This window comes from Balaenoptera borealis (genome assembly GCF_965194805.1).
Source record: "Balaenoptera borealis genome assembly, chromosome: 12".
Classification (NCBI taxonomy): domain Eukaryota; kingdom Metazoa; phylum Chordata; class Mammalia; order Artiodactyla; family Balaenopteridae; genus Balaenoptera; species Balaenoptera borealis.
In genome coordinates, this window is record NC_138869.1 from 84,757,775 (window position 1) to 84,771,522 (window position 13,748).

The window sequence follows — 13,748 nt, forward strand, 5'->3', positions numbered from 1 at the left end:
GACATCCCTCCCGCACAAAAAAGAAAAAGGAAGCTCAGTCGATCCCAGGGAAGGAGATAACTCACCTCATTTTCAAAAGTGACTTTGCAGGAATAATGGAATTACTGTCTGTGAAAACCTAGTTTTAAATATTTTCCCAGTTACTTGAGATTCTCCAGCTTTATCCTTGGCCACATCCCCTAAACCTCACTTCCCCTTCCCCAAGAAGAAAAATAAGTGAAGAAGAAACATTTATCAAACCACTATTTGACAAGCCCCATGCTGGGCACTTTCAACTGTGTCATCTCTTGGAATCCCTAACAATTCTGCAACGTGAAACCTGTGGACAGACGAGGAAATTGAGTCAAGAGGGTGAGGACAGTGTCTGAAGTTATGATGTACTTTTCTTGAAAAAAATCTGGCCATCAAATCTTAATACACTTTCTACTTTCACTTTTCAGCCCAGTTCTGTTCTGTATTCTGTAAAATTAACCATCTGTAACCATCAATAACACTCTCCCTTTTGTCTTCTGTTAGAAACAGAAAAGAAATACAAAAAAGAGGAACTGTACAGAAAAAATTCCTGGCAATGAGAAGTTATAATCTGGGGTAAGAATCTAAAAGGGACATGAGTGACATTTCTCTTTCAAGTACGGAGCTTTCCTTGGAGAATCCCACGCAGCTTCCGAACGAACTAAAAAAGTGATCCGCTTGTCCCCTAACCGCAGATGGAAAGTTAAAGTGTTCGTCCACAGCCAAACCCGCTGTGTCCCTGTCTGAGATTATGCACCGAACGCTGTTGGCTGAGAGGTGGTGCAAGCAAAACAAGTGCACACCAACAGGTTATCTATGGAGTGGTTAGGCGAACAAGTTACAAAACCTAACAAGCAACGTTAGCTCTTCCGTACTACCCTATAAAGAAAGCACTTCCTGCCACGGGGCCCGCTATTAAAGAATTAAGGCTGCTCGCTCCCCACTATTCTCCCGCCGCATGCCTAGGTTCCGCAGCCCAGCTCACAAGTCATGCACTGGATTCTTCCATACGGGACTCCTCACCCCTCATCCCAAAGTGGGCCAAATGCATTATCCAATTTGCAATCAAGAAGCCAGGAGCTGAGCTGAACTACAATCGTGAGCAGGGGAAACCATCAACCTAAAAGTGCAAGGGCACGGAACGGTTGCACGACACAGTTTAAAAGAACAAGCCTTGCTCCAGGCACGACTCCCTCCACACCGAGGCGGGCGTGCGGACGCGGGGGTGGGGTGGGGGCCGAGTCTTACTGCGTGTAAACTGTAAAAGAGCCTTTTCTTTGCCACTCGCAGCAGACGCGACCCCAGGGCTTCCCCAGCCACCCCCGCGCTCGGACTCCCGCTAGGGTCGCCCAGGTGGCTCTCCAGTCCCCTCCCCCGCCGGCCTCCCCGAGGATCCGCGGGCTACAGTTATCTGGTTTTAATAAAAACCGAAGCGTTCCCAGGCTAGCGGGCTCCCACTCCGAGGGGCACAGGCGGGAGGGTAAGAGAGAAAAGGAAAGACCGGAGGCGCCGCGCACCGACCCGCGTCGCGACCCCGTGGCAGCTCTCCCAGCTCCCTCGGGTTTTGTTCTCCCCTGAGGAAGCGCGATCGCTCTCGGGGCTCTTCCCCGGACCTCTGGCCGCGCGTTCATCCCGCCCGGGCGGTCAGATCCGAGCGCAACAGCCCACCCGCCCTGCTTCCCGTCGGAGCGCCGGGTGCGTTCCCGCCGCGCCCATCAGCGTGCACACTGCCCGCCGGCGGCTTCCACCGCCGAACAGGTGAGACAGCATCGCGTGGAAACTCCCGAGACGTCCGCACAGCTCTCCCCCCGCCCGCCATCGCGGCCGGGAGCGGGCCGGCGCCCCCGGAGCTGCCGAACTCCTCCGCCACGCGGGCGCAGCGCGGGCCGCGCCGGCAGTCGCTCGTGCGCACCGGGCTCAGGACCCAATGGTGGGTCGCAACCCTCGGTCCCAGCCGCGCGCCGGCGCGGGTGTCATGGCCGAGCGGCGGCCGGGCGAAGTTTCCTGGAGCCGCCCGCTTACCCCTTAGGCCGAGGGTGGCTGCGGCTCCGAGAAGCGGCGAGGCGGCGGCGACGGCAGCGCCCGGGGCCAGCCGAGCCAGGAAGAGGCGGGAGGGAGTGACGGGCCAGCAGCAGCCGCCGGGATGGGAAGAGGAAGGCACCGGGTATCTACAATCTGAACGTGGGCTGACCGTGACGTCACAATGGCGCGGCCAGCCAATCGCCGCCGGGAGGCCGAATCAAGCGCTATGATGTCATGCGGCCCCGGAGCCAATCGCGAGACAATAGAACTTTCGTGATTGTAAATTCCAGAATCCGACGCAGTGGGGAACCGTGGTCTGGGTTGGTCCCCTCCGGTTCACGTGTCTCTGGGCAATTTTATCCCCTTTCTTCCTAATAAGCCTGCGTGGAACGCAGAGCCTGCGCAATAGCACCAGTGAAGTTCCCGATGCCCTGAACTCTGATTCTCTTAGTGCCGGGCGTGGTGAGGTTGTGTCCGCGTTTGGACAGCAGAAGCCCACTCTGGTGCCGTCTCCTCGCGGGTTCTGGAAGGGAGCCAGTTCCTCTTGGTTTTGGATGAAAGGGTTAAATGCCTGCGGAGATCACCGGAGCGAACAAGATAAGGCAACAACAAAAAAGCGCTCAAAACTGATGCTATAGCTTAACTCCCGGTGGGTAGATTTACCGTGATTTTTCTTAGGGATTCTGATTTTCCCTTAGTGATCACTACCAACTCCCTTTCTTCTCAAGACTTTTTGTAGAAGGAGAAAATGTGGTGGAGTAAGTGACATCTTTTCAGCTAGACAGGTTTAAGCACGTAAGACAAAGTGCTTTGTGCTCAGGGCACAAGTGGAAGATCCTTGCTGTTTTTCATTGATATTTGGATAACTTAAGGCCTTCATCATCCTAGTATCCTATGCTTTCCCCATATCAAGCCCCAGTAATTAAGCCTTTCTCCCAGTGCCCTCTGGCTGTATTTCTATTACCCCATGCCCATGGACCCAATATAGTCAACTGTTTAATGTAGGCAAGTTTATTCTTTTATTTTATTTTATTATTTATTTTTGGTTGCATTGGGTCGGTTGCTGTGCGCGGGCTTTCTCTAGTTGCGGTGAGCAGGGGCTACTCTTCTTTGCGATGTGTGGGCTTCTCATTGTGGTGGCTTCTCTTGTTGCGGAGCACAGGCTCTAGGCACGCGGGCTTCAGTAGTTGTGGCTCGCAGGCTCTAGAGCGCAGGCTCAGTAGTTGTGGCACACGGGCTTAGTTGCTGCGTGGCATGTGGGATCTTCCCGGACCAGGGCTCGAACCCGTGTCCCCTGCATTGGCAGGCGGGTTCTTAACCACTGGGCCACCAGGGAAGCCCAAGTTTATTCTTTTAGCTATTTACAATGTTTATCATGTGCCAGCCGTTCCAGGCCCTTGGCCATTGCCCATTGCCTTAAGAATACAGGTGTGCAAACTATATACAAATGAGATAATGTAAACATAAACAAATAACAAGATTTTTAACAGTCGATTGCCATTCAACTCCACAAACACTGACTTCAGTTTGACAGATACTATGCTAGGTGTTAGAAATAAAAAACTGCAAGGATCCCCTCCCCCTGTGAAATGATATAGTCAGGAAACAACTACCATGCAGAATGGTAAACGCTACGATGGAAACCAAGATAAGCAGATTAATGAAGAACTTTCTGTCAAGGGGCATGTGAAAAGCATATGCCAGAGGCATAGAAGAGTTGGGCAAATGTATCTCCTTTATTCTTCACTCTTCTGCCTGCAGTTCAAGGCCAGAGCTGGTTCAGCTCTTCATCACCCTAACAAGTTCTATCTTTCCAGGTTTTAAAAGTTTCAAATTTAACTTGATATTCCAAAAATCTCCAGTTTTACACCACACACAATTGTTTTTGTTGTGTTCACCTATCAATAAAATGTTTTCGGCCATACTACCAAAATATCTGTATTTATTTTTAATTATGGACTTATATAACTGTCAAGTCATACATTAAATATTAAATAATTTTTTTGTATTTTAAGAGAAAAGTAAACACAAATTTCTATTATTTTATTCCTAGCCCCCAAAGGATGCCTTTTCATAGGCCCTTGACAGATAGGCCTTAGTTATTGTCTGTGTATCTTGGTTTCCGTTAGAGCATTTTTCACTCTGCATTGTAGTTTCCTGACTGTCCCATCTTGTTCAAAACCATGGGGTGCTTGTACCTCCACTTTAAAGAGCCCTGTGTTAGATTGTAAACTCCATTGGAGAGGGAACCATGTTGAATTTTGCTCATTATTTATCACCAGATCTTACTACAGCCCCTGGTATATACTAAGAGCTTAATAAATATGCTTTGAATAAGTGTGTGAGCTCTTACTCCCCCTCACCATCATCACACTAGTGCTTCCATTTTCTGCTCCAGAACTCCAACCCTCTGTCAGATGGTTATGTCCCAAGACTATTGACTCCTCTCAAACCTAAGTTAGTAAGGTCATGTTCTCATTCTTTACCCATCCAGAGACTTAGGGTTCCCAATACATGTATAATTTAGGGAGAAATTTCTGCCCCCCCGGACAACTCATCTTAACCCTGCAGTGTAAACTGACTACCATGACTTCAGTATGAGTTACTCCAGATGGCAACACCATCGCATTCATGGATAAAGTTGCAAGAAATGACTCTTCAACTTAACTGTGGGTATTTTTTTCAAAATAGATCAAAAGAATGCCTAGGACTCCATGCCAAGTTTCAAGGAAAGTGTGTTACTGAGTGTCAGAATCAAATTCCTGACCAGTTGGGTTCTAGACCCTGTGCTGGAGCCATCCCAATCCTTATAACCAGCCTGTCAAAAATGAACCCAAGTAGGTGCAGTACAAAGCCCTGTAACTCTTGCTTGCTTCCCTATAGCAGCGGTCCCCAACCTTTTTGGCACCAGGGACCGGTTTCATGGAAGACAGTTTTTCCACAGACTGGGGTAGGGGGTGGGGTGGGGATGGTTTTGGGATGATTCAAGCACGTTACATCTATTGTGCACTTTATTTCTATTATTATTACATTGTAATATATAATGAAATAATTATACAACTCACCATGATGCAGAATCAGTGGGAGCCCTGAGCTGGTTTTCACTTGCCACTCACTGATAGGGTTTTGCTATGAGTCTGCAAGCAATTGATTTATTATGGTCTCTGTGCAGTCAAACCTCTCTGCTAATTATAATCTGTATTTGCAGCCACTCCCCAGTGCTGGCATCACCGCCTCAGCTCCACCTCAGATCATCAGGCATTAGATTCTCATAAGGAGCGCACAACCTAGATCCCTCACATGTGCAGTTCACAGTAGGATTTGCACTCCTATGACAATCTAACGCCACTGCTGATCTGACAGGAGATGGAGCTCAGGCGGTAATGTGAGCGATGGGGAGCGGCTGTAAATACAGATGAAGCTTCTCTCACTCACCCACCACTAACCTCCTTCTGTGTGGCCCAGTTCCTAACAGGCCACAGACCGGTACCAGTCTGTGGCCCGGGGGTTGGGGACCCCTGCCCTATAGCATCCATGGTAGTCCCCTGAGAAGTGATTGTTGAATTATCTTCGTGTAATAGTTAACTATTTTATTCCTTCTCCTCTTCTTCCTCCTGCTTTTCTTTCTTTATTTTTAAAATTCTGGCAGCATTTTCCCTTCTGTGATCCCAGATCTCCTCCAACCATACACTTCCAAGTGTATCAGAAGGTTGCTTCAGTATTGAGAAATATTGGGAGATTTGTTCTATTGTTGTAGCATCTGAAGTTGAATTAAGAAATATGACTGAAAGTTTCATTAGAATGCTGTTCTAATGACTGTTGTTTGATTTAAAGGTGAAATACTACATGTGCTTAGGAGGTATTTGCACAACCCAATGAAACTCTCTTTTGAGATAAAATACAAGCCTATGTTTGCCTCTGGACATTTGAATGTTGATTAAAATATAAACCAAGTATAAGCTAGTTTATGCTAAGGGTAACACTATTCAGTCTCTGCCTTTTGTTTTTCCTCCCCGTGATCTTACTTTTTTCTTCTTTTCTAATTTGTGTTTTCCGTTATCTTGTTGCCAGGGGCTCCCATTGGCCTGGCTTGTCTTTGCTGGAGAGAGATAGAGATTAAAGGGCAGTTTCCTTTCCTCCTCAGACCTTGGGGTTTGTTCCATGCTTCCATTGTTACTTTGCTGCTACTCTTCCTTGTTGCTGGTCAACATGTAACCAGGTTTATCTCTATTCCTGTCCTTGAGTGTTCATCCTGATGGATGTGCGCTACTGGAAGGCACTGCCCATTCCTGTCTACCATGTTGTTTTCCCAATGGCTAGCAGAACCTCCGACAAATAGCGGATGCTCATAAATATCTGCTGAATGAGTGAACAATTTGAACTGTTTCTGGATTCTCTGGTCTTTTCTTCTCCACTTCCTTTCATAGTCTTTAGTACTCTATCTGGGAGCAACTGGGCAATGAAAGGCATCTGTGTCCTCACTTCCCTCTATCTATATTACTTCCTAGGTGTATTATCATCCCCCTTTTATGGCTTTGGATTCCATCTACAATCTGCTGACTCCCAAATGTATTTCTCCAGCCCAAACCTTTCCCCTGAATTCCAGACTTATATACTTAACAGCCTATTAGTGACTCCTCCTCTTGGGTGTCTGTCTACAAGGCATCTCAAACTGAGAATAATAAAAAGTGAACTCTTGATTTTTCCCCAGACCTGCTCCCTCTGTGGTGTTCTCAAGACAAACACCTTAGAGTTATGTTTAACTCCTCTTTCTTTCACATCCTATCTCCATGCATCAGCAAAATCCTGCCTAGTCCATCTTCAGAACATATCCAGAATCTGTTTACTTTTTACCCTCCTTATGACAGCCACCGGTTTAAGTCATTATCAGCTGTTTCCCAGAATTTTGCAATAGCCTCCAACTTGACCTCTACTTCTGTGTTTTCCTCCTATGGTCTATTCACAACCCAGCAGCCTGAGCAATCCTCTTAAAACCAACTTCAGATTAAGTCGCTTAAAACAATCTATCAAACTCTTAACTCAGTAAAAGTCAAAACCCTTAAAACAACTTATAAGACCTTTGTCATTTCTTGGACCTTCTAAAGCTACTCTGTCTTCCACCTGCAACGGCCTCCTCCTTATTCCTTGAGCACACTAAGCACTAGAATTGCCTCAGGGCCTTTGCACTTACTCTCCCCTATGCCTAGAATAATCTAACCCAGAAATCTCCAAGGCTTATACCCTTGTTTCACTCTGATCTCTATAAATGTTATCTTTTGGAGAGCTCTCCTTGATCACTATCTAAATTTGTAACATCTCCCTCCTTGCCTCCCTTTTACTCTGCTTTATTTTTCTCCTTAGCACTTATCACTGTCAGACATACTATAGGTTCACTTTAAAAATTTTTATTTATTTATTTGGCTGTTCTGGGTCTTAGTTGCGGCACGTGGGATCTTTGTTGCCGCGTGCGGGATCTTTAGTTGGGGCATGAGAGCTCTTAGTTGCGGCAGGCATGTGGGATCTAGTTCCCCGACCAGGGATCAAACCCAGGCCCCCTGCTTTGGGAGCATGGAGTCTTAACCACTGTACCACCAGGGAAGTCCCTGTAGGCTCACTTTTAATATTTGTTTATTCTCATCCCCCTGTTAACTCACTGAGGGCACAGACTGTTCTGTTCACCACTACTTGAAACCCCAGCACCTGGAACATTGTCTGGTACCTGGTAGGAGCTCAGTCAGTACTTATTCAATGGATAAATTAATGAACAAATGAATGGAAAATTGAAATGCAGATCAGTAAGATATGCTTTTACTAGGAACCCCTTGGCCAAAAATTAAGTCTAAGAGAAAGAAAATAACAACTACAAAAATTTAAAAAATTACTATCGATGGGTAATATCTTTCTGTTCCCCATTAATGATAGTAAGTTTTTCCTGCCACCTTTCTGAAATGTTAAAATCTGAAAAGTTGGGGCTTCCCTGGTGGTGCAGTGGTTGAGAATCCGCCTGCCAATGCAGGGGACACGGGTTCGAGCTCTGGTCTGGGAAGATCCCACATGCCGCGGAGCAACTGGGCCCGTGAGCCACAACTACTGAGCCTGCGCGTCTGGAGCCTGTGCTCTGCAGCAAGAGAGGCCGCGATGGTGAGAGGCCCGCGCACCACGATGAAGAGTGGCCCCCGCTTGCCGCAACCAGAGAAAGCCCTCGCACAGAAACGAAGACCCAACACAGCCAAAAATAAATAAATAAATAAATAAATTTAAAAAATCTGAAAAGGTAACACACCCCAAGAGAATACTTAACCTTTTTAAAGTGCTATAAAAGAAGAAAGACTATAACTATGGTTACGATGAAAAAGACATACCATTGTCTTAAATTGGTATGAATTCGGGATGTCTTACTCTTCTATAAATGCATCACTTACCTTTTTTAAAAATTAATTAATTTGTTTTTGGCTGCATTGGGTCTTTGTTGCTGCGTGCGGGCTTTCTCTAGTTGAGTGGGGGCTACTCTTCGTTGTGGTTCTCGGGCTTCTCATTGCAGTGGCTTCTCTTGTTGTGGAGCACGGGCTCTAGGCACGCAGCCTTCAGTAGTTGTGGCACGCGGGCTCAGTAGTTGTGGCTTGTGGGCTCTAGAGCGCAGGCTCAGTAGTTGTGGTGCACGGACTTGGTTGCTCCGTGGCATGTGGGATCTTCCCGGACCAGGGCTCGAGCCCATGTCCCCTGAACTGGCAGGCGGATTCTTAACCACTGCGCCACCAGGGAAGTCCCGCATCAGTTATCTTGAATATCAAGCACTTTCTCTTGAAATAGAGACTGTTATGATATTTATTTAGATGATAAGTCAAATTTGGCACCAGTTCTTTTTCTTTTTACTACTTATAAATTTCTAAAGCCTTTCCCAATACACTCTCCTTTTATCCTTTCAGCACCATAATGAGATGAGAAAATTGAGCCACAGAAGGGTTAAGTGACATCGCAAGGCTGCAAAGCCAGTTAGTGAAAAATTAAGATTGAATTCAGGTCTCAGTCCTCAACATCTTTACAGGCTGAGCTATGTCAAAGGTAAGATCTTAAATCAGGAGAGCTTTTCAATATGTCCTTTACTTTGCTGGTTATCGAAAGAGAAATTTCTCAATTGATATTTTCATTCTATAACATACAAAGGAGCTAAAGAATTCTAGGAAGTAGACAAAAGCAGATGATAACCAAACTTCTGGCTAAAAACTATGTGCAACGGGCAAAGAGTAGTGACGTGGTTCTGTTGTTAAGAACATGCTTGTGTGGACTGTGTCCTGGCTGAGCAGTGTGTTCTATAAGTGCTCTAGATGAGTTTGGAGTTGGTGATACAGTACAGAATATGCTTTGCCCCAATTCTGTTATTTATGAAACAAGTTTTCCAAACATTAGCCATAATTGGTTTAATTGTTCTAGGTTATGTGATGTATTAGTTATATGCATAACGTGTCATAAAACGCCTTGCTTTTGTACACCTGCAATTTATTTTATTTTATTTATGTTTGGCTGTGTTGGGTCTTCGTTGCTGTGCGCGGGCTTTCTCCAGTCGAGACGAGCGGTGGCTTCTCTTGTTGCGGTGCGCAGGCCTCTCATTGTGGTGGCTTCTCTTGTTGCGGAGCACGGGCTCGAGGTGCATGGGCTTCAGTACTTGTGGCTCACGGGCTCTAGAGCGCAGGCTCAGTAGTTGTGGTGCACGGGCTTAGTTGCTCCACGGCATGTGGGATCTTCCCAGACTAGGGCTCGAACCCGTGTCCCTTGCATTGGCAGGCGGATTCTTAACCACTGAGCCACCAGGGAAGCCCTGTACACCTGCAATATTAGACATGTTCTTACATGTCGAAAACTGGTGGTGCCATTTCTTTTCACAATCTCAAATTCCCTTTTTGCTGAGAGTAAATGTGGCATCTTAGTCTCAAATGAAATCTACAAGTGTATGTTGCAGTTCTATTATTTCTGCAAACTATTGCTTGGCATCTGATGGTGAAGCACATTTTTTTTTTTTGAAATTCATATATTCCCTAATGTCAGGTTCACTCAGTCAATTCTCTTTCAGGTTTAATAGCTTTATAGTATTGTCTTCTAATCTGAATGATTAAATGATGCACTGCCCTCCATCAGATGTATTTCAACAGAATGGACGCAGGTATACAACTTAAAAAGCTGTCAGATACCCCACGCTTCCACTGCAGGGGACATGGGTTCGATCCCTGGTCGAGGAACTAGGATCCCACATGCTGCACGTGCGGCCAGAAAAACAAAATAAACAAAAAACAAAATCTGTCAGATACCCTATACACATAAAATTGTTTAAAGTCTAGCAAGTTAAAAGTACAATAATATGTTATTACTTGTGCATTTTGCTAATCAGGAAGATTAACTTCTACATAGTCTTAATCTATATGTTGTCTTTTCATTTTTCTCTCCACCTCCTCCCACCCTTTTTACTTTCTGAATGTAACCTAGAACAGAATGTTTCTTTCCTATTCTCCCTGTAACCAGAGCACTCTGTACAGGCCTTTGTTTTATCACTTATGATATTAATATTGTAATTATTTGCTTTTACTTCTCTTCCACAACTCAAGGCTGGAAGATGTGTCATTTATCTTTGTTCCTCTAGCATTATGCTATACCAGATACATAGTAGGCATTCAATGAATGTTTATTGAATCAGATTTTCAAAGACCATTTACTTTCTTCATGATAAAGACAGCAAATAAAACATAGTAGGCTGTTTCAGGATATGCATGAAAGACTTTTGGAGCCCCAAGTTTATTTCAACAGTTTAATGTTATTTAATAATGCAGTAGGCAGCTTCTGAAAGTGCCACCAATGATCTCTGGCACCTGATATTCATGTCCATGGATTAGACCTAGTAACTTGCTCCTAATAGATAGAAAGAACATGGCAAAAATGATGGAATGACATTTACAAGATTAGGTAGAAAAGAAGTGACTTCTATCTTATTGGCTCTCTCCATATAGCTTCTTGACTTGCATGCTTTGATGAAGCAAGGTGCCATGTTGGAGGTGCTCACATAACAAGAAACTAAGGGTGGCCTCTAGCCAATAGACTGCTAGGAACTGAGGTCCTCAGTATGACAGCCTACAAGGAACAGAATCCTGCCAACAAAGTGGATCCTTACCCAGTGCAGCCTTGAAATGACTACAGGCCCAGTGGGCATCTTGACTGTAGTCCGTGAGAAACCCTGGAGCAGAGAACCCACCTAAGTAAGTGAGGCCCCGATTCCTCACCTACAGAAGCTTTGAGTTAAAAATGTTGTGGGGGACTTCCCTGGTGGCGCAGTGGTTAAGAATCCGCCTGCCAATGCAGGGGACACGGCTTTGAGCCCTGGTCCAGGAAGATCCCACATGCCGCGGAGCAACTAAGCCTGTGCGCCACGAATACTGAGCCTGTGCTCTAGAGCCCGCGAGCCACAACTACTGAAGCCTGTGCGCCTAGAGCCTGTGCTCCACAACAAGAGAAGCCACCGCAATGAGAAGCCCGCGCACTGCAAGGAAGAGTGGCCCCCACTCTCTGCAACCAGAGAAAAGCCCGCGCACAGCAGCGAAGGCCCAATGCAGCCAAAAAATAAAATAAATTTATATAAGAAAAAGGGTCTTCCCTGGTGGCGCAGTGGTTAAGAATCTTCCTGTCAATGCAGGAGACACGGGTTTGAGCCCTGGTCCAGGAAGATCCCACACGCCGCGGAGCACCTAAGCCCGTGCGCCACAACTACTGAGCCTGCGCTCTAGAGCCTGTGCTCCACAACAAGGGAAGCCACCGCAATGAGAAGCCCGTGCACCGCAATGAAGAGTAGCCCCCGCTAGCCGCAACTAGAGAAAAACCCTGCGCACAGCAACGAAGACCCAACGTAGCCAAAAATAAATAACTTAATTAAAAAAAAGAAGTCACTAAGCTCTGAAAGTGAGAAAGCCTGGGAAGTTGCGTTCTGGTTAAATAAATCAAGAAAAATTCCCAAAGACTAGGGATAAAGGGTGCTACAGTGAGTGTATAAGACAAGCACAAAAAAGACAAAATTAATATTCAGGAAACATTCATGAATAGTCTATTCACTTCTTAAATTAACCTGGGCACCTAGCAGGGTATCTGCAAGTCAGTTGATGCTAAGTTGATATTTACTGAATCTTCTTTGGGGACCTGGTGTGTGCCAGGAATTGAGATAATAAAACTGCAATACTTGGTAAAAAAGTGATGTACCTTAAGAAGTGCAAAAAAAGGTGCCACAGGAATTCAGGTATTGGAGAGGATGAGAAAAGAGTTTTGAGGAAGCAGGGCCTTTGCAAAGGCTATACCCTCCACTTAAAACTGCCCACCTCCCCTTTTCCAGGTCTCAACTTAAAAGTCACCTTTACAGATAGGTCTCTCCTATTACCCCGGCTAAAATCAGTTCCTCACCTCCTTTCCCTCAGCCACTAGTTTACGCTCAATTCACAGCACTTCACACAATCTGCGACTGTTTTGCTTACTATTTTTATCCCTACCTTCCCAATTAGGCTTTAGACTTCGTGATGGCAGAAACAAGTCCGCCTTGTTCACTGGGGTGTGCCAGGCATAAAGTATGCGCTCAATAGATATTTGCTGGATGACCCAATGTAAAATGCGAAGTCAAAAAAGGGTGCTGGTCGAGGGATGGAAAAAAGCTGCGTGTCCGGACATGGATTCCTGTCATAGCTCTTCCTCCGAAGAGCTCCGGGCCATCTTTGCACCACCAGGCTCCGAGAGCCCAGGAGGGATCCTCAGGGGGCGGGGACGCCCTTTGCGCCGGCCGGAGGGGTGGGCGCGGCTTTTCCTCCCCCAGTCCAACCTCCCGCGCCCAAGTCTGGACCGTAACACCTCCGGGGCCCCCATCACTTCCGGGCCCTACAGCCACGCCGGGCCCTGGGACCACAGCCCGCCCCCCGGACCCCTCCTCCACTCTCAGGGCGTGGGGACCGTTAACCGCCTGCGGCGCAGGGCGGTGCCACCCCGGCCCCGCGCCCGGCCACCCTCCGCGGCCCCGCCCCGCTCCCCCGCCGCGGTCACCCCATTCATCCAGCGGCCGTGCCCGCCAATCACCGCGCACCCATAGCTCCGCATCTGGCGATGGGGCGGGGCCGCGCCGGGCACACGCTCATCCTTTCCCGGCCCCGGGCTCGGGCCCGGCCTGGGTCAGTCCCGGGCAATGACCTGCCTCGGCCTCGCGCTGACCCGGCGGGCACTTGGGTGAGGGTGGGGAGACGCCGGGCGAGGGGGCGGAGAGCTGTGCGGGCCGGACGGAGGAGTCCTGGGATCTGAGGGTGGTCGGGAAGAATGGAAAGTGGTCTTGACTGCAGTGGTTCCACACCCCTCGGACCTAGAGCCCAGAGCATCCAGATTGGCACGTAGGAAGCTCCCAGTCCCGAGCCGCGCCCCTGGGTGGAACTGGGTGGGGCAGGAGAAAAGGGGAAGATGAAGCAGCAAGAAAATGTGGCTCTGGACAGCTCAGCCCAAGTGCGGTGATAGGGAAGGCCTGTGGAGAGAAGCCTGAAGTCCTTACTCATCTCTCACAGTCATCTTTTATAATCCGGGAATTAGCCCGCAGTGGTAGACTTTGTTAATGCTTGTCCAGGCTGCCGAGGGTGGGGATAAAACAAAAGGCTGCTTCTATAGAGATAAAATTATATTTACTCTTTGTATCTTCAAAAATTGTGTGATATTGA

General features: G+C 47.2%; 1 protein-coding gene across 6 annotated transcripts in view; it reads right to left on the reverse strand.

Annotated features, from left to right (window-relative positions):
* ELOVL5 (ELOVL fatty acid elongase 5) overlaps window positions 1-2,201 on the reverse strand; it is a 69,952-nt gene extending 67,751 nt beyond the window's left edge. For 2 of the 6 annotated variants that reach the window (XM_082346284.1, XM_082346282.1), the window contains exon 1: window positions 2,035-2,174. The gene's annotated coding sequence lies outside the window, so the exon portion shown is untranslated. Of the gene's footprint in view, window positions 1-2,032 lie in introns of all 6 variants that reach the window. The other 4 variants (XM_082346280.1, XM_082346286.1, XM_082346283.1 and 1 more) reach the window with 4 other exon arrangements.
* Between the last annotated feature and the right edge of the window lie 11,547 nt (window positions 2,202-13,748).